The sequence below is a fragment of the Periplaneta americana genome, unplaced genomic scaffold, assembly GCF_040183065.1.
Source record: "Periplaneta americana isolate PAMFEO1 unplaced genomic scaffold, P.americana_PAMFEO1_priV1 scaffold_84, whole genome shotgun sequence".
NCBI classification, from domain to species: Eukaryota; Metazoa; Arthropoda; class Insecta; order Blattodea; family Blattidae; genus Periplaneta; species Periplaneta americana.
Window position 1 is genome coordinate 1,895,775 of NW_027185565.1, and position 20,505 is coordinate 1,916,279.

At 37.5% G+C, this 20,505-nt stretch overlaps 1 protein-coding gene across 1 annotated transcript in view; it reads right to left on the bottom strand.

Moving 5' to 3' along the window:
• LOC138694201 (uncharacterized) overlaps window positions 1–19,760 on the bottom strand; it is a 334,207-nt gene extending 314,447 nt beyond the window's left edge. The window contains exon 1 of the mRNA XM_069817762.1: window positions 19,625–19,760. The gene's annotated coding sequence lies outside the window, so the exon portion shown is untranslated. The remainder of the gene's footprint in view (window positions 1–19,624) is intronic.
• Window positions 19,761–20,505: the final 745 nt, after the last annotated feature.

A 20,505-nucleotide genomic window follows, 5' to 3' on the forward strand; every position in this document is an offset into this window, starting at 1 on the left:
GTACGCAAAATTTTGTCAAGATGGGGTTATTGAAATTGTTTACAATTCACATTATCGGTATTTAAATTTTGTGTATTATTATTATGTTACGGTATATTAATTAATAAATTATACTAAGAACATATTCATGAACATCCTTATAAAATCTTTCACACGCAAATTTTTTACAGCCATCCCATTTTTAAACATATTTTAACTCTTGTTAATTTTGTATAGGCCTAATAAAAATGATTGTGTCATTATTAGGCCTACATTTAAACAATAATCATTTAGTCCCATATGTAGTCAACAGTTATTTGTATATGATAGGTAATACACTTTACTTTATATAACAAGAAAATCCAAGGAGACAATCAAATACATTGAAATAAATTTAATTAAAAACGATAATGGAATATGGTTCTCACCAACGACGAAGAATGAAACTGGTATGATGAACATATTGAAGGAGGGGTAGGATTATGCTTTGTGTCGATGTAGACTTTGTTAATCAGACAGTGAATAATTAGAGGAGGAACAACGATTATGGATAGAAAAAATACTCAAATCGAAATGTCTTTTTCTTAAGTTCAAGGGGGGGGGGGGGGGAGGGAATTCAAATTCGGTAATCTCTCCTGGTGTAAGCCCCTAGTTATTTTAAAACTCATATTTCGTTAACTATCGATCCTATAAATATTTTCTCAGAGTAAGACTTGTCGGAAACATTTTAAAGCAACGTTTGTTACGTAATATTATCCTAAAAAATAAATAATAAGCAAAACATTTCGATTTATTTACTTCAGTCCTTATAACTCCCCCTTTAAAGAAAGAATTTTGAATGACATAGCCTAAAATCTAAGTGGGACCTTTTAAATACCATTTTTCGTAGAAATCGGTTCAGCCATTATCGCGTGAAAACGTAACAAACATACGGACGTACAAAGAAATATGTCAGAAATGCTATTTTCGGTCTCAGGACCGTTCCTTATACAAGTTAACACCAATTATTTCTGTAAAATCGAAAATTACCAGAAAAATTTAGGTTACAGTTTTATTATTAATATAGATTTTGTTTCATTTATTTCTACGTACATTTTTGTGAATGTTTAGTAATATTAGTAAGGAAAATTACCTATACAGTAGAGTCTCGTTAATCCTAACTAATTCGGACCAAGACCTATTCGGATTACAAGATTGTCGGATTAACCGAATATTTCCTGTATTGCAATGCATGCTATTCACGAGCGCTGAGATGGGTGGTGGGAGTACTCTGTTGCTATTTTTAGAATCACAACCAACAGGTTCACTTCATTACGACAACAGAAAATTATTGATTTTATGAGCGTGACAGATGTGTAAATTATGTACAGAAAACATTAAATGTTGTAAGTCTCCTTGAATGTGCTATTTTCACAATGTGTTTAAAGTAAAAGAAATTGAGAGAATTTATACATTTTTTTTCTTTTCGTTACTTTGTACTGTTACAATAAATTTGCTTCTTTGTATCCTTAAAATAATTTTGTTCGCATTAACCAGATTTTAGGATTAGCGTAGTTCGGATTAACGAGACTCTACTGTACTCATTACTGTGCGTAACGTTGCAGGATATGTGTCTGACATCCTTATGCAGCTAAAATATAAAGGCGCAAGGAGAGGAGGAACTAAGGAGAAAGGCACCGAACATATGTAAGGAAGGGGAAAGATTGAACAAAAGCTTCGGTTCTACAGAGACGCGGCAGACTTGTGTCGAACATAAGGTCTCTGACCGGTTTTCAACAAATTCTGTTATTTTAGTTTACATGCTTCATTTCCACATATTGTTGCGATGCCTATGGAGTAGGGCGAAGTTCGTATTATCTCTATACCCCCTCTCATGTTCGAACATTGCACGACACTAGTGGGTACATAATGTTATGTTATGAGAAAGGGAATATGGGTCACAATATATCCAGTTCACCATTTATATACAGGGTGTTTAAAAATACGGGGCATAATTTCAGGTATTTCCCACATGTACACAATCAAAATTATTCATTAGAACATGTATCCGGAAATGCATCATTTCCGAGTTATGGCCTTCAAAACATTGAAATTCACCGGAACGTTTTTCTTTCCGCAGGTCGTTGTCATTACAGAATATGTTCAAAATGTCCACCTCCTGCTTGAATACAGACCTCACATCGATGTCTCATTGACCTGCGAACACGATCTCAAACTCCAGGTGTATTGCGTATGTCCTCAGAACATGCCACAATTCGATTCTGAAGGGATTCCAAATCAGGCACCGGAGACGAATAAACCAATGATATTAAATGGCTCCACAAGTAGAAATCGAGAGGGTTCAGATCAGGTGAGCGTGGAGGCCAAGCAATTGGGCCACCTCTACCTATCCATCGATCAGGAAACCTTCGATCCAAGTACCCGCGAGCAGTACGACTGAAGTGTGCTGGAGCGCCATCATGCAAGAAGTGAATGTGTTGACGATTGATCAGTAGAGTGTCTTCTAAAACATGAGGTATGGTGTTTTTCCAGGAAGTTTGTGTACGCCTGCCCCGGAAGTCTGTTTACAAGTACATGGGGTCCAACTAATCGATGACCAATGATACCGGTCCACATGTTGAGGGAGAACCGCACCTGGTGATGAGATGGAACAGTTGCACGTGGGTTTTCATACGCCCATACATGCTGATTGTGGAAATTTGTTATGCCATCTCGTGTGAACTGTGCTTCATCTGTAAATAATACTAAGGCAGGAAAGTTCGGATTTACACCACACTGCTGGAAGAACCACTGACAGAACCTAACTCGTGCAGGGTAATCTGCTGGTGACAGGGCCTGTACACGTTGCAAATGATAAGGATACAATTGATACTCTTTCAACAGTCTCCAGACAGTCGTATGAGGAACATTGACTTGCAACGCTACCCTTCGTGTGCTGATAGAAGGAGTCATGTTCACAGCCTCCAGAATCTCCTCCTGTACTTCTGGAGTTGTAGATCTTGGTCGTCCCCTTCCCAAACCAGGAGAGTTAAATTTTCCATACTCGCACAGACGGTAATGGAGACGTACAAATGTCTTCCGATCTGGACAATGTCGCTGTGGGTACCTCTCCTGGTACAAACGACGAGCCAGCGCAGCATTGCCGTCCGCCTTACCGTACATGAAGTGTATCTCTGCCAGCTTTTGATTTGAATACATGTCGCACAGTCTAACGCCTACACAACACTGAATGTAACCTTCGCCTCGGAATGAACTTTCAGAGTGCCCGCTTAATGTCTCCCTCTTAATGTCTCCTTTGACGGCAACGACCTGCGGAAAAAAACGTTCCGGTTAATTTCAATTTTTTGATGGCCATAACTCGGAAATAAGGTATTTCCGGACACATGTTGTAATGAACTATTTTGATTGTCTACATGTGGGAAATACATACCTGAAATTATGCCCCGTATTTTTTAAACACCCTGTATAATGAGAACAAGTGTTCTAAAGACGCAATTATGAATGTGAGTTAAAGTCATGGTTGAACTAAAAAAAAGCGTTATACTGGAGCTGTGTCATAGAAAGTGTAGAGATGGCTGCGTGGACAAATATCAAAATAGTATTGCTTATTATGAAAGATTTTTCTAATAATGTTGTGATTATTACCACACAGTCTGAACTCACAGATTAGGAAAATCACAAATGAAGGAAAACGCACTTCGCCATAACCTGTCTAATGTTTGTGTTAGTCTCCTGAAATTCTACAAATGGAGGACTCAGCCTTTTTCTCCAACGAAAACACTGAATGCACATAGAAACCCTTTGTCCATATTGGTTCATTTTTCACTTTCGTGATGTTGTAGCCTATATAAATACAAGGTGGAAATAATATAACTATGCAGATTTTTAACAGCTTATTCCTTGGATAGATTACAACAAAATATTATAACATATTAATCTCAAATGAATACTTTTCTTAACAAAAATGTAATAACATTCCTTAAAGATTAATACTGTTTTACTTGACAGGTACCATCCGCACGATCGTGACTAGGCCTATATCGCTTATCATTAGAGAAATCGATAAGGAGTGATTTATTCCTTCATAGTTTTTAAATAAAATAAACGGTTATCTTGCAAATACAATAAAAATATTAAGACGAATCGTTATTTCCTGCCGTTAGGAAGTCTGGCAACTTTTTTTGGTGATTTTTTTTATTTTAGATTTTAGTAGTTTATTTTACCATGTTTTATCAACATCTTAGGTTATTTAGTTTCTGAAAGAGATGAAGATGATATGCCGGTGAAATGAGGCCGGGGGTCCAACACCGAAAGTTACCCAGCATTTGCTCATATTGGGTTGAGGGAAAACCCCGGAAAAAACCTCAACCAGGTAACTTTCCCCGACCGGGAATCGAACCCGGTCTACCTGGTTTCGCGGCCAGACGCGCTGACAGTTACTCCATAGGTGTGAACATTTTTGTGAATAATGGATGGAATGCTGCTATTGAGATCTGAGTTCGTGTGTGTATTCTTAGGTGAGCCGACGATGCGCTGTTATCAAATTACGCATATACTCATCCTAATGTTCTAATTAACCACGCACTTAATTACAAAACGCATAATATTCTTTTATTTATTTTAATGTAGCTACTCTAATATCCAATTCAATCTGCACAGTTATATATTACTTTCACTGTGTCTGTGTGAAGGGGTGAGTGATTAAATTATTACAGTTCGTTTGACTATAACTTTCATAACCTAATCCTAAATTCTGAACATAAGGCATATAATATATGTCTAATACTTCAGTGAATACATCTATTGGGTATACGAGTAATTTTAAACAAATTTTGAAGAAAATTTATTTTAGAATTTTTTTTCTAATTTTGGTTAAACGCATTTCCCTCCGAGTTATCAGAAAACATGCAACTGAAATAGGGATAGTAAATTTAGAATGAAAAATTAAATATATGATTTTCATTAATTTCTTAGAAAAAAATATGAACGAATACCAAGCATAACGGTGAAAACGATTTAAATTCAATGCTGAACTCCGAATTTTCCAGTACGAAGATCCCAGAATGATATAATCTACTTATTCTGATTTTCAATATGCACTAGAGTAATGAGTAATAGTTTTCACTTCATTGTGCATTCTAAAAAGCTTAATACTTTACTACCAACTTGCTTCAACATTCTTTGACTTTGTCACTTAATATTATAGAAAATATTTCCAGATGACATACAAAATGCAGGAAGATTTTCGTGTAATATTCCTATTCTAATCTGAGAATATTCAAATTTTCTGGAGATATATTTTACTCAGCGTAAATTAAGTGCATACTCCATGTACCGGACCATATCATGGCTAACGGTAGACAGAAATGGAGTTCATGTAGTTGCAGAACTTCATCCTCAGCTTATACCTTCTGACATGCTACACCATATTCTACATTCACACCCAGCACGTTTCGTTGCTCTTCCATAGCTGCACAACATTTTTCCAAAAGCCGAGCGATACCTGGGATGATTGCTGAACTCGATGCTGATAAGAATAAATCCATACCATGCTTCAGACTGTTGCATTTCTTCAAAGTCACCGGTTCCTGCACAAATTAGCACAAAATTAAAATTAATTTAATACTGTAAAACAAATTTTTAAGATTATGTCTAGATAAGAATTTACACCGAAGTGTAAGAAATTATTTTGAGTGTTTCTCCGAAGCAGTCGCATATATCATGAAGTGTGTTGTATTTAGAGTTCTATTAAAAATATTATGAAAAATGAAAAGCTGTTAATTCAGTAAAACTTCGAAATTTCATTAGGTCTTTGTGACAAAGCTAATTATGTAGGTGATGATGAAAAAGATCTAGAATTTAAATTATTTGTGAATAAAGCTTGAAGCCACCGGCGTAGCTCAATCGACTAAGGCGCTTGTCTATAGATCAGGAGTTGCTCTTGGGCGCGGGTTCGATTCCCGCTTGGGTTGATTACCTCATTGGGGTTTTCCTTAACCGTAAGGAGATTTTCAGACATTCTATGGCGAATTCTCAGCCTCATCTCACCAAATAATATCTCGCTATAACAAACTTCATCGACGCTAAATAACCTAGTAGTTGTTAGAGCGTCGTTAAATAACCAACTAAAAAGATTTAAAAAATGAAATTTGAAGTGAACGTACAGTTCTAATTAACTCATGTAGGATCTTTTTGGCAAGGGTAAACGTGATCAAGGATGAGAATGGTCACTTGCTTGCAGACTCTCATTCAATCCTGAACAGATGGAAAAACTATTTTGGACAACTACAGAGTGATTTATATAGAACTGACACATTTCTTTCTTTAATTATTCCGTTGGAAATTCATTCAATGACCCAGTTTTAGCACCAAATTAAGCAGAATGTTCTGGAGTTTCGATTCCTTGTCACTAAATGCGCAGGTGTTTATGTTTTATTCCTATTGTTGGCAGCACTGACCCAATTTTAGCACCAAATTAAGCAGAATGTTCTGGAGTTCCGATTCCTTGTCACTAGATGCGGAGATGTTTGTTCTATTCCTATTGTTGGCAGCACTAGATGCGCAGATGTTTATGTTTTATTCCTATTGTTGGTAGCTGTTTTCGACATTTTGTGTCAACGTGAAAATGCAGTACACATTAAATTAACGACTCTTCCTTGTGAAGCAATACTGGATACGAATTCAATTACAGCTACTCAAAAGGGCATACCAGAGAGAATTTGGTGTTCGCAATCTTCCCAAAAGAAACACAATACTGGGACTGGTAAACAAATTAGAAACAACTGGATCTTTGGTGAGTGAAAAGGGCAAGCATCGTTCATCTAGGCTTCCCACGGTTGTTGTTGACGTAAGAGCACGACTGGAGCAGTCACCCAAAAAATCATTAAGACGTTTGTCGCAGGAGACAGGGTACACCTACTCGATGTGTCAGAGAGCCTAAAGCCATATAGGGTTACGGTTGTTCATCAGCTACAGGAAACAGATAAGGATAAAAGATTGAATTATTTTCGGTTTCAGACGTTCATTGTGCAAAATCCTGCCATATTGTCCATCACATGGTTCACAGATGAAGCATGGTTCCATTTATCCGGTTATGTGACGACCGAATAATTTCCAGGAACCTGTGGCCACCGAGATCTCCGGATTTGACAACGCCGGACTTCTTTCTATGGGATTACTTAAAACACAGGGTTTACGCCACACGTCCCCAGACATTGGACGATCTGAAGCACAACATCACACAGGAGATTCAAGCTATTGACAACAGAGTCCTCCAACCAGTGGTCAGTAACATGGAACGACGTGTTGAGTTGTGCCTTATGCAGGATGGAGGACTTTTTCAAAATTTGCTATAGAGGTAAATAATCTCCCAAAATTCCTCTACATTTTAGCCTAGATCATATATGTAACAGATAACTCCTCGCTACGTTAAAATCGGCAGCACTTTGAAGAGAACAACCGCCAGGATCGCCACCCGTCCGCCGTAAACGATCACGAGATGGCAGCACAGTCGCTAATGTAATTCACATGGGTATTATGACGTGACTCCTTATGTAACAACTAGATGGCAGCGAAGTAAACCTGACAAAAGTTGTTAACCTCAAAGCCTATAACCCCGACATATCTGTTACATATATGATCTAGGATTTTAGGTATAAGTTGTCGCTAGCACAATTCGTTTTGAAACAATTAATGAAAGAAATGTGTCAGTTCTATATAAATCACTCTGTACTAAATATACATAGACCAAATAGAAATGATCAGGACGAAATTGAAATGCAAACTGCTGAGCCATTCATACCCGAACCCACACTTTCTGAAGTCGAAATTGCGATAGAAAATCTGAAAAATTACAAGTCTCCAGGTATCGATCAAATTCCAGCAGAATTAATATAAGAGGGTGGAAGCGCATTATCTAACGAAATTCATAAACTTGTGCTTGCTATTTGGGAAAAGGAAATTGTACCAGAACAATGGAATGAGTCCATAATCGTACCTATCGTTAAGAAGGGGGACAAGACTAACTGTAGTAACTTTCGAGGAATATCACTCTTGTTGACGTCGCACAAAATTTTGTCCAATAATCTTTTGAGAAGATTAACTCCATATCTAGATGAAATTATTGGGGATCATCAGTGTGGGTTTAGGCATAATAGATCAACTATTGATCAGATATTTTGTATTCGACAGATAATGGAGAAAAATGGGAATATATCGATACAGTGCATCAGTGATTCATAGATTTCAGAAAGGCATATGACTCGGTTAAGAGAGAAATTTTATATGATATTCTTATTGAATTTGGTATTCCCAAGAAACTAGTTCGATTAATTAAAATGTGTTTCTGTGGAACGTACAGCAGAGTCCGTAAAGGTCAGTTTCTGTTAGATGCGTTTTCAATTCACTGTGGGCTAAAGCAAGGAGATGCACAATCACCTTTACTTTTTAACTTTGCTCTAGAGTATGCCATTAGGAAAGTCCAGGATAGCAGAGAGGGTTTGGAATTGAACGGGTTACATCAGCTGCATGTCTATGCGGATGACGTGAATATGTTAATTGAAAATCCGCAAACGATTTGGGAATTAACGGGAATTTTACTTCAAGCAAGTAAAGAAATAGGTTTGCAAGTAAATCCCGAAAAGACAAAGTATATAATTATGTCCCGTGACTAGAATATTGTACGAAATGGAAATATAAAAATTAGAGATTTATCCTTTTAAGAGGTGGAAAAATTCAAATACCTGGGAGCAACTGTAACAAACGCAAATGATACTCGGGAGGGAATTAAAGACAGAATAATTATGGGAAATGCCTGTTATTATTCGGTTGAGAAGATTTCATCATCCAGTCTGTTGTCAAAAAATCTGAACGTTAGAATTTATAAAACAGTTATATTACCGGTGGTCATTATGGTTATGAAACTTGGACTCTCACTTTGAGAGAGAAACATAGGTTAAGGGTGTTAGAGAATAAGGTGCTTAGGAAAATATTTGGGGCTAAGAGGGATGAAGTTACAGGACAATGGACAAAGTTACACAACACAGAACTGCACGCATTGTATTCTTCATCCGACATAATTAGGAACATTAAATCAAGACATTTGAGATGGGCAGGGCATGTATCACGTATGGGCGAATCCAAAAAATGCATATAGAGTGTTAGTTGGGAGGCCGGAGGGAGAAAGACCCTTAGGGAGGCCGAGACGTAGGTGGGAAGATAATATAAAAATGTATATTAGGGAGGTGGGATACGATGAAAGAGAATGGATTAATCTTACACAGGATAGGGACCACTGGCGGGCTTATGTGAGGGCGTCAATGAACGTCCGGGTTCCTTAAAAGCCAGTTAGTTAGTTAGAAAATGTGATGCCTTGCCTATCTTGAAGACATCTTCATGATGAATTGTAAAATATTTCAAAATACAGGGCGTTTATAAAATACGGGGCATAATTTCAGGTATGTATTTTCCACACGTAGACAATCAAAATAGTTCATTACAACATGTGTCCGGAAATGCTTCATTTCCGAGTTATGGCCTTCACAACATTGAAATTCACCGGAGCTTTTTTCTTTCCGCAGGTCGTTGTCATTACAGAAGATGTTCAAAATGTCCACCTCCTGCTTGAATACAGACCTCACATCGATGTCTCATTGACCTGCGAACACGATCCCAAACTCCAGGTGTATTGCGTATGTCCTCAGAACATGCCGCAATTCGATTCCGAAGGGATTCCAAATCAGGCACCGGAGACGAATAAACCAATGATTATAAATGGCCCCACAAGTAGAAATCGAGAGGGTTCAGATCAGGTGAGCGTGGAGGCCAAGCAATTGGGCCACCTCTACCTATCCATCGATCAGGAAACCTTCGATTCAAGTACCGGCGAGCCGTACGACTGAAGTCCGCGGGAGCGCCATCATGCAAGAAGTGAATTTGTTGATGATTGATCAGTGGAGTGTCTTCTAAAACATGAGGTATGGTGTTTTCCAGGACGTTTGCGTACGCCTGCCCCGGAAGTCTGTTTACAAGTACATGGGGTTCAACTAATCGATGACCAATGATACCGGTCCACATGTTGAGGGAGAACCGCACTTGGTGATGAGATGGAACAGTTGCACGTGGGTTTTCATACGCCCATACTTGTTGATTGTGGAAATTTGTTATGCCATCTCGTGTGAACTGTGCTTCAACTGTAAATAATACTAAGGCAGGAAAGTTCGGATTTACACCACACTGCTGCAAGAACCACTGACAGAACCTAACTCGTGCAGGGTAATCTGCTGGTGACAGGGCCTGTACACGTTGCAAATGATAAGGATACAATTGATACTCTTTCAACAGTCTCCAGACAGTCGTATGAGGAACATTGACTTGCAACGCTACCCTTCGTGTGCTGATAGAATGAGTCATGTTCACAGCCTCCAGAATCTCCTCCTGTATTTCTGGAGTTGTAGATCTTGGTCGTCCCCTTCCCAAACCAGGAGAGTTAAATTTTCCATACTCGCACAGACGGTAATGGAGACGTACAAATGTCTTCCGATCTGTACATTGTCGCTGTGGGTGCCTCTCCTGGTACAAACGACGAGCCAGCGCAGCATTGCCGTCCGCCTTACCGTACATGAAGTGTATCTCTTCCTGCTCTTGATTTGAATACATGTCGCACAGTCTAACGCCTACACAACACTGAATGTAACCTTCGCCTCGGAATGAACTGTCAGAGTGCCCTCTTAATGTCTCCTTTGACGGCAACGATCTCTGGAAAGAAAAACGTTCCGGTGAATTTCAATGTTGTGAAGGCTATAACTCGGAAATAAAGCATTTCCGGACACATGTTGTAATGAACTATTTTGATTGTCTACATGTGGGAAATACATACCTGAATTTATGCCCCGTATTTTGGAAACATCCTGTATAGTGTAAAGATGATTAAAATCTGGGATTATATATACAGGGTGATTCAAAACTTGTGTTACAGAAGAATATGGTAAATAGAGGGTACTAAAGCAAACATTTTTCATTAATCAATATGTGTGCTATCTCGCAACGATTCGACCGGCATTTGTTTTAGTGTTGTAACTGTTTGCCTCATTGTGATTATTTGTTATTACTATGCGCATTGATTCGTCATTATCGGTTGTTTTAGGTACATTTATTGAAAGCTCAGTCATCAGGGAGTCAACATTTATAAAATGGAGGGTTAGAGCTTGAGAGAACTAGCCGACATGCATTTGGTTTTTGCTTCAAAGCGCAATGATCCCTCAGTTCGCAAGTTGTATGTTGTTCATTGATGATGTAACTTTCACACGGGATGGTATTTTTGAGATACACAACCAGCACATTTTGGAACAGAGAAGTGCATATTCCGTTGCAGTCAGATCTCATCAGATACGATTTACTCTCAGTGTGTGTTGTGGCATCATTAACTCGGTCCACATATCACGCCATAATCGCTTAAGGGGAGAAAATTACAGGGACTTTTGGAAAACATCCTGCCAATTTTATTGGAAGGGATACCGCTTGCAGTACGCGCCAGAATATGGTTTCAGCATGACGAAGCTCTTGCGCACTTGAGTCTTGCAGCAAGGCAACAGCTGACTTTAACATTTGGTGACGGAATGGTTATGAAGGTCCGGCCCCATGGCCAGTAACATCACCAATGTTAATCCACTTGATTTCTGGTGGAGACTACTGAAAACCTTACTACATGCCACACCTGTAGACCTTGTCGATAATCTTCTTCCACAGATCTTCGACGCCTGCAACACCGTAAATACATCTGGCATATTTGAACAGGTAAGGCAATCAATGCTTCGACGATGTCAGTATTGTTTACAAGAAAGGAGGTGTCAGTTCTTAGCTCTTCTGTAATGCACAAATTGTCAAGCGTCATTGTCTGTTGTTTTTCACTGAAAGCTTAGTCATCAGAGTCAAGCCACTGGCCTTGAATGAATGATTGCCTACCAGCCATAACTGTGAAATAAATGTACCTCCGTAACGATGAGAGATATGAAACTCTTGCTTAATAAAAAATATTTGTTTTAGTATTACTCCACCAAGGCCAGTGGAGTCCTGCAGCCCGGAGCCGTGGCGCTACTGCTCCCGCGTTCGTAATACCTCATCGCGATAGTTCATATTACCCCCGCGGCACCACTTGCCTTAGTCGACTAATACCCTCTATCTAGTGTATTCTTCTGTAACAGAAGTTTTGAATCATTCTGTGTGTTTGCGTGTGTGTGCGTCAGTGCGCGTGTTAAATTTTATTGGGGCTACACTCACCACGAAATAAATTATTGTCACCATTATGTCCTAATTTCAAAGAAAAATACGGAAGGATTAAAGAAATGCATTAATTAATTATACAGAATTTATACAAAAGCATGTAGCCTACACATGGTCCTTCGCACAAGCCTGTACGACCGTAACTACAACGGACGCCATACTTATTTCATCCCAAAATTACGGAACTTCCCATTACGTTGGATATAATGTTTGTTTCAGAAAAAACACTTCTCCACTGTTTGACGGTATATGAGTTGTTAGCACAATCGCAATTACCGACTGAAATGCTACAGTTTTGTGCAGAAACAACACTTCCATCATATAACTGCTGCTTGCAAACTTAGTCGAAAGTTTCCGTTTTGTGCAGTAACAACACTTATCCTGGAAAGGTGCCGTTTCTGTTCTCCACAAGGAGCGCTGCTAGTTTCCTCCAATAGTACTATTCCAACATGGCGTCTAGTAGTGATGAGGGAGCTGTTTTGTCCGTAGTGAAAAAACGAAAGAGAGGATTTAAAAGTATTGAATACAAACGAGAACATGTGAAAAGAGGAAGAGTAAAGGGGTTAGAACATATCAACTATGCTTCTAAGGTGGTCGCAAAGAAGAAAATTGGAAATGATTGCAAGTGAGTATGCCACAGTATTAATGTTTACCTGTTCAATAGCGTTGCTGTTATGAAAATCATACTTTGCAATGTAACATGATTCATAATATGTTAAATCCATATTTACTCCTGTTATACTTTTCGTCACATAACATAATCTCTCTTTCCTTCAGGTGTAAATTGAAGTGCTTTGGAAGATTATTGGAGGGGGATCGAGAAGAAATATTTACAAACTTTTATGCCAAAGAAACTAAAGACGAACAGGATTCGTATTTTCAAGCATTAGTGGAAGTAGTGCAAGTTAAAAGGAGACGTCCGCAGGGAGATGAACCAAAGAAGCCACGTTCGCGTAATTTCAAGTATTATGTGACATGTAGTTCTGGACGACAACAAGTGTGTGCCAAAGCATTTCTAAACTTGCATGGTGTGACAAAGGGTCGCATTCGTCGTCTAACATCTTTGTTACTGCTTGGAAGATCTCCAAAGGATTTGAGGGGTAAAAACACTTCTGGAAATGCAACTTCTGGGGAAGTGTGTATATTAGTGGAAGATCACATACGCTCATATCCAACCAAAAAATCTCACTACTCATCAAGAGAAATAGAATATTTGAGCGAGAGGTTAAATATCACATTAATGCATGCCTCCTTTATGGAGAAGTATCCTGACCAACAGGTATCCTACTGGTTACACCGCAAAATTTTTAAGGAGCGATTCAGTCTATCATTTGGGAGGCCACAAATTGATACCTGCTGTACATGCGAACAACTATCGGTAAGGATGAAAAATCCATCGCTGAATGACAACGCCAAACGTGTAGCAGGATCAGAGTTTATTGTCTATAAAAGAAGAGCGGAAAAGTTCACCAAAAAATGGAATATTGTTCTAATCTCTGGAAAGAAGACAATGAGACTGCTTCAATAAGTATAGATTATATGCAGAATTTGCATCTGCCAGAGATACCTGTGCAGGAAGCATTCTATCGCAGGCAACTTAATGTTAATATATTTAATATACATAACTTGAGGGATAACACAGCAAAATTATACATATATCACGAGGGACTGGCTAAAAAAGGTCCAGATGAAGTCTGTTCTTTTATCTTAGATTACATAAGCAACGAGTTACCAAACACTACACAGTACCTACACATCTTCTCTGATAGCTGTCCAGGTCAGAATAGGAATAACACAGTTGTTCGATTTCTCCAAACTCTTGTTACTACTGGCAGATTAAAAAAAATATACCATTATTTTCCGATTCGTGGGCATTCCTTCATGCCCTGTGATCGAGATTTTGGTGTTATAAAGAGGAAGATTCGCACATCAGACAGAATCTATTCAATAAAAGAATACATAGAGTTAATAGTTGCATCAAATAAGAACAACAGATTCTCTGTTCAAATGGTACAAACTGCAGACATTTTGGACTTTAACCATTGGTGGAAGACCTATTTCAAGAAGTCTGTTCTGTCCATTGAGTCCATGGGAAGAGGAGTGAAAAGAGATCAGAAAGTAACGTTTCATGTGAATGACTTTATGGAGTTCCAATATGAAGTTGATCATATCTCAGGAAGGAAATTTATTGATGGACTGACTGTTCATACTTTCAAGTTGTTCCTTTCTAGAAGTGTGCTTCCTATGCTACCCAGTGTTCCTGCTTATCCACATGGCTATGTGACTTTAAATGAAAAGAAATTATCAGACATTAAGAAATTGGAACCATACATTCCAACAGAATATCATGATTTTTGTAATGAACTATATACTTGGCCAACGACATCAACTCATTACTAATCATGGTGATGCAAGAAAACATACTAAGGAAGAGTAATGTTGTTTTATGCTTTGATGCCATCATGAATTTATTATTGACATAATTAAAAATGTCCTGTTTGACAGAAACTTAGTGAACTTCTTTTTCTTTGCAAGTAATATTTTCTGCATTTTAAGTTGTGATTATTAGGCAGGTTATGCTGTGAAGTTTGAATGAATGGGTTTAAAACATGTTCTCTAACTTATATTAGCATTTCTGTATTAATTTAAGATTATTAACATGGAGAATCTACTTGTTGTTCTTGTTATTCCTACTGTTTGTTTCAGAAACAGCACATCTCCTCCAAATTAAACAAATTCTGTAGATGTGGGTATTGAACTCATTCAAATAAGCAAGATGTGAGGATGTTTGTATTTAGTAAATGATCAAATGAAAAAAATACCACAAGTGTGAACAATAAAATATGCCTTACAGAACGTTTTTTCAATTTCCTGAAAAATGTTACAGGAGGGAGAAGTGCTGTTTCTGAAACTTACTACCGGTGATGAAACATTTCAGTAACTTTCACTTTAACAATTCCTTTACATTTGTCCGTGGACAAATTGGTTTTAAACACTGAGTTAAAATGAAAACAGAGAAGTTATGAAAACGGTGAAGTTACACGTTTTCGAAGAAAAAATAACACGTAATAATAACATGTTTTTAACTTTGGCATTTAAATTAAAACAAATAGGAGTTTTAAATTACTTTCACACCATATGAAACCGTAGGACACTCTTACAACAATAACCAGTGAAGAATATCCCTTTCTTTCTCGATAATTAAGTTCGACATTCATATCAAACATGTAATGCGTTCTCCAAACTCCCAACATGGCTGAAAAGGCTTCTAGTGTCAGTCCTCGAAACATTAGAACGAGCAGTTCACAAGGCATGAACGTGACTCGCCGACACTAGTGATGTAAAAATACCGTTTTAAACCGTTTCATTAGCATTACGTGGGGTTTTCTGCCGTTTTAAACCTGTAAGTTTTGGTTGCTGCAACCAGCGTTACTACTGAATATTTCCAAGTACATAACTACCGGGCGTCGCAAAAGTTGACCACTATAACTTACTTCGTTCCATAATGTCTGACAAGAGAAGTAAACTTTTCCGGCAGAGGAGGAGAGAAGTATAATTTCTATTCCATCAATGACAGAGATCTAATACCACGCTTATTTTGAAGTTGGGCGGGAGACCGCTTTACTTCAAATTAGGGCTGGGGACGGAGCGGTTCGGTTCGGAGCAGTTACTGTGACGTCATTACTCGTTGAACCGAGTACAAATTTGTGGCGGCAGATTTAAAATTTAGATAGAGTCGATTTTAGAACGTACTTTGAAAGTGAAACCAGGCGTTTTAAAAGCGTTGTAGCAAAGAGCTTTCGCTTTGCAAATTGACGAGAAAAAAAGTACTTCTCTTCATTGCAAAATGGCGGTTGCAAATTTCATTTGCGTGATTACAACTATTTGCGGAGTTATTTTGTATGAAAGGCCTATTTAACTTTCAGTGTTGTTATATATGACAGACGAAATAAATTTGATAAAATAATTTATAACACTAACAGCTAATAAATTAACATGTGAGGTAAACGTTAAACGCTGCAGCTAAGTAAAAAAGAAGATAGAAAGAAACGGGCTCCATGAAGCGCTGCCTAAAACACTTAAAAATAACACAGATAATTATTTACTATTACGGAAAGTGGATAAAATAATCAATAAAACGTGGAATCTTAAACCGAAGAACATAATGCTTATTTATTTTATAACATTACTAGCCTTCAATACAACTATGTTATCTTTGGTGAAGAGTAATATTATTGATAAATTAAACTAATTAGGTAACATAATTCGTATAAATAAATACAAATAAAATTATGACTGACGAGGCAAAACAAATCCAATAAATACAAATAGAAGAAAAAAATATCATGCACTTCCTTTATTAACATATTTTAATACTATTCAAACAATCTAATATTATGATGATGATGATGATGATGATAATGATAATAATAATAGTAATAGTAATAGTAATAATAATAATAATAATAATAATAATAATAATAATAATAATAATGGCTTTCAAGGAACCCGGAAGTTCATTGCCGCCCTCACATAAACCCGCCGTCGGTCGCTATCCTGAGCAAGGATAATCCAGTCTCTATAATCATATCCCACCTCCCTCAAATACATTTCAATATTATCCTCCCATTTACGTCTCGGCCTCTCCAAAGGTCTTATTTCCTCCGTCCTCTCAACTAACACTCTATATGTATTTCTGGATTCGCCCATACGTGCTACATGCCCTGCCTATCTCAAACGTCTGGATTTAATGTTTCTATATATGTCAGATAAAGAATAAAATGCATGCAGTTCTGCGTTATGTAACTTTCTCCAATCTCCTGTAACTTCATCCCTCTTAGCCCCAAATATTTTCCTAAGCATCTTATTCTCAAACACCTTTAACCTCTGTTCCTCTCTCAAAGTTAGAGTCCAAGTTTCACAACCTATAGAAGAACCGGTAGGCCTAATATAATTTTTTCATAAATTCTAACTTTCAGCTTTTCTGAGAGCAGACTGGATGATAAAAACTTCTCAACCGAATAATAAAACGCATTTCCCATATTTATTCTGCGTTTAATTTCCTCCTGACTGTAATTTATATTTGTTACTGTTGCTCCAAGATATTTGCATTTTTCCAGCTCTTCAAAGGATAAATTTCAAATTTTTATATTTCCATTTTGTACAATATTCTGGTCACGAGACATACTCATATACTTTACCTTTTCGGCATTTACTTTCACACCTATCTCTTTATTTGCTTCAAGTAAAATTTCCGTGTTTTCCGTATTTTATTGTGGACTTTCTCCTAATATAGTCACTACTATTACTATTATATTATTATTATAATTATAATTATTATTATGTACGGTAATATGTTCAGACTGTCAGTGTTCATTAGGCCCACTTGACAGGTCATATAATAGAATGAACTCCTCTTCAACATTAGAGGCCTTTCAGCCCGCCTTGGGGGTAAGGAAATAATTTTGTCCTGCAGCAGAAAATATTTAAATACAACAATATCTACGTTGTTGTCTGCTAGAATTAAGTAAAACACGTGAACTCTGTTTGAACGTTTGAACTGACCGGTAACGACTACGGTTAACCGAGTAACCTCGGTGCTCCGCTGCAAAGCACATAAACCGATAGAACCAGGTAACTCAACGGATCTACTCGCTCCGTCCCCAGCTCTACTTCAAATATATGCACTAAAATAACAGAATATGCACTGTTAAAATAAAAATACTATAATTTTTAAGCATTTTGCTATTGGTGATGGTTTTTTCTGCTATACATAAGAATATTGAAACACTATCACTTGTTAAAGTTGTCTGTCCTTCAACCCACTGCTTAATAAGCAGTACACTTCTGGCACATTTTTCGTTACAGAATCATTGACAAGCCTAATTCAAAATCAATAATTTTCTACGTAAAAATTAACTTTTGTTTCTACAGAATACGTCTGTTTCGGTAACAATTAGGCTAATATTAGAGGAGAAAAATTCGCTCCGGCCCCGGGTTTGATCCTCGGCACGGGAGCGAATTTTTCTCCTTTAATTAATTAATAATTTTCGTGCGGCTAAGTTATTCTAAAATACAATTAACACACTGTCGAAGTTTCTTTGACATGTCACCAAAATAAAATAAAATATTCTGATTTGTTACGTCGACAATTAAAACACAGAAGATTGCACTATCGTGCCTATATTAGGCTTTTTGTTGACAGGCGGCAAAATTGGAGTTTAGTGAGCGCAAGGCTATCAATACTTCCTGTAACTCCCGAGCCGATCATATTAGAATGTTTTCCTTACAACAGTCAAAATATCATGCACGTGCGAAGTAGAAGATTAGCTCGTTTCTTGTTTTGATTATCTGTCATAAAGTTTCAATACTATACATTTGCAGAGAATGAGCAATGCTTTAATTATGAAGAGCTTTATTGATTGCCTCGGAAATGTCAAAATGATTCGCCTAAAACAGTACACTCTCCGCATATTATCAGTTTGCTATAAATAAAATATTCAGTGTCTGCGTTTCTTATGTATTCCATTTTTTCCATTTTTCATAATAGGCCTACTCTTTAATCTTCGTTTAAACACCACATTGTTAAAAGTAACGAAATATGCTTTTATATGCACTAAAACCTGACACCTGCATTAACCCCTTAAATACGCATTTTTTTGCAAATAACTTGTAATACACTTATATAATGGTAGCATTTGATTTGCAACTGAGGAATAAAACCTGCAAATATGCTAAAATCCGTTTTCTAATTATTACATAAAGATTGCACTCATGAGGAAATAATGCACTACTATTATTTTAAAACAAAATATGGCTGGATGGGTGAGTGCCTGTGTATGAGAGGGTGGGTGGATGAATAGCTGTATGGGTGGGTGGGTGGATGGATGGATGGATGGATGGATGGATGGATGGATGGATGGATGAATGTGGGGTTGATGAAGTGCATTTATTTATACACAATGAATACAAACCATATGTATTACTCGACTGAGACCAGTGGAGTCCTGCAGCCCGGAGTCCCAAGTGGCTCCTGCGTTCGTATAGCGTCCTCGCTATAGTACACATTACGCCCGCCGCTCCACTCGCCTCGGTCGAGTAATACACACGGTTGTTCTCACAAGTCTATACGGCAATAACTGCAATGGACATTATGTTTAATTCCGTCTAAAATTACTCAACTTCCTTTTGCGTTGGATATAACTACTGCTAAAAAAAACATTTCACAGAACTTTCATTATAGCAATTTCATTACAGTTCTTAAAGGGCGAAGTAGGTAAGACATTCTGTAATTTGAAATGAACACGCAAAAGGTCTAAATTCTCTAAGATGAAATAACACGAAACTCTGCATAACAAGGTCTTACCTTGTATATTTTTATACGATGTCTGAATTAAATGCACAGCGTAGTGAGGCCCAGGACACTCCAGCAATAACCAGTGAAGAATAATCCTTTGTTCCTCCTCCGTTCACTTCGACATGTCAAACACGACATGCTCTGTCCGAACTCCGTACCAATATGGCTGACGTGGCTTGTAAAGTCAGTTCTTGGAATGTTAGATCGCGCTGTTCATAAAGCTTGAGTGTGATTGGCCGAGACATGATGAGGTGAACGCCAATCGTTTTATTCGAAATAGACAGTGAGGAATTAATACGCAATGACTGGACATTTTGAAGCACTAAGTTGTATTTCAATAAAGTAAAGGACTTACCACACAAAATTCTCACTTTTAAATGACAATTATTTCTAACAACTCACTAACTGTAACAACAATTAACGTAATTGATATTGGACGACACAAAAGTATGCTAACCTCTAAACCTCTCTCTAAATAGGGTGACAAAAATTCGATTAGCGACAGAAGGAATACGGATATCTTTTGTTATTACATTTATCTTTAGTGAAATAATATCACACGTCCCACTATAATGCTTTTTACACGAAATAAACTGGAATTAACGAATTTTTGTACTTCTGACAACATTATGAGTGAGGTGAGGGCACGTTGCCATAGCAACGAGTATTTCCATAGCAACGCCCAATCAGAGTCCGTTCCCCTGTCACCCTGCTGCCGCCAACCTTCAACAAGCATGCAAAGCGTGCCAGTTTAACGAAATACACGTACGTGAGTCACTGTTCGTTGTTCTTAGTTTTACCGTTTAATATTCTTCCGCGCCACTTTTTAATTTTTATATTCTTTTGGTATTAAAATGTGTTGTAGATTATCAATATTCCTGTACCGGTTT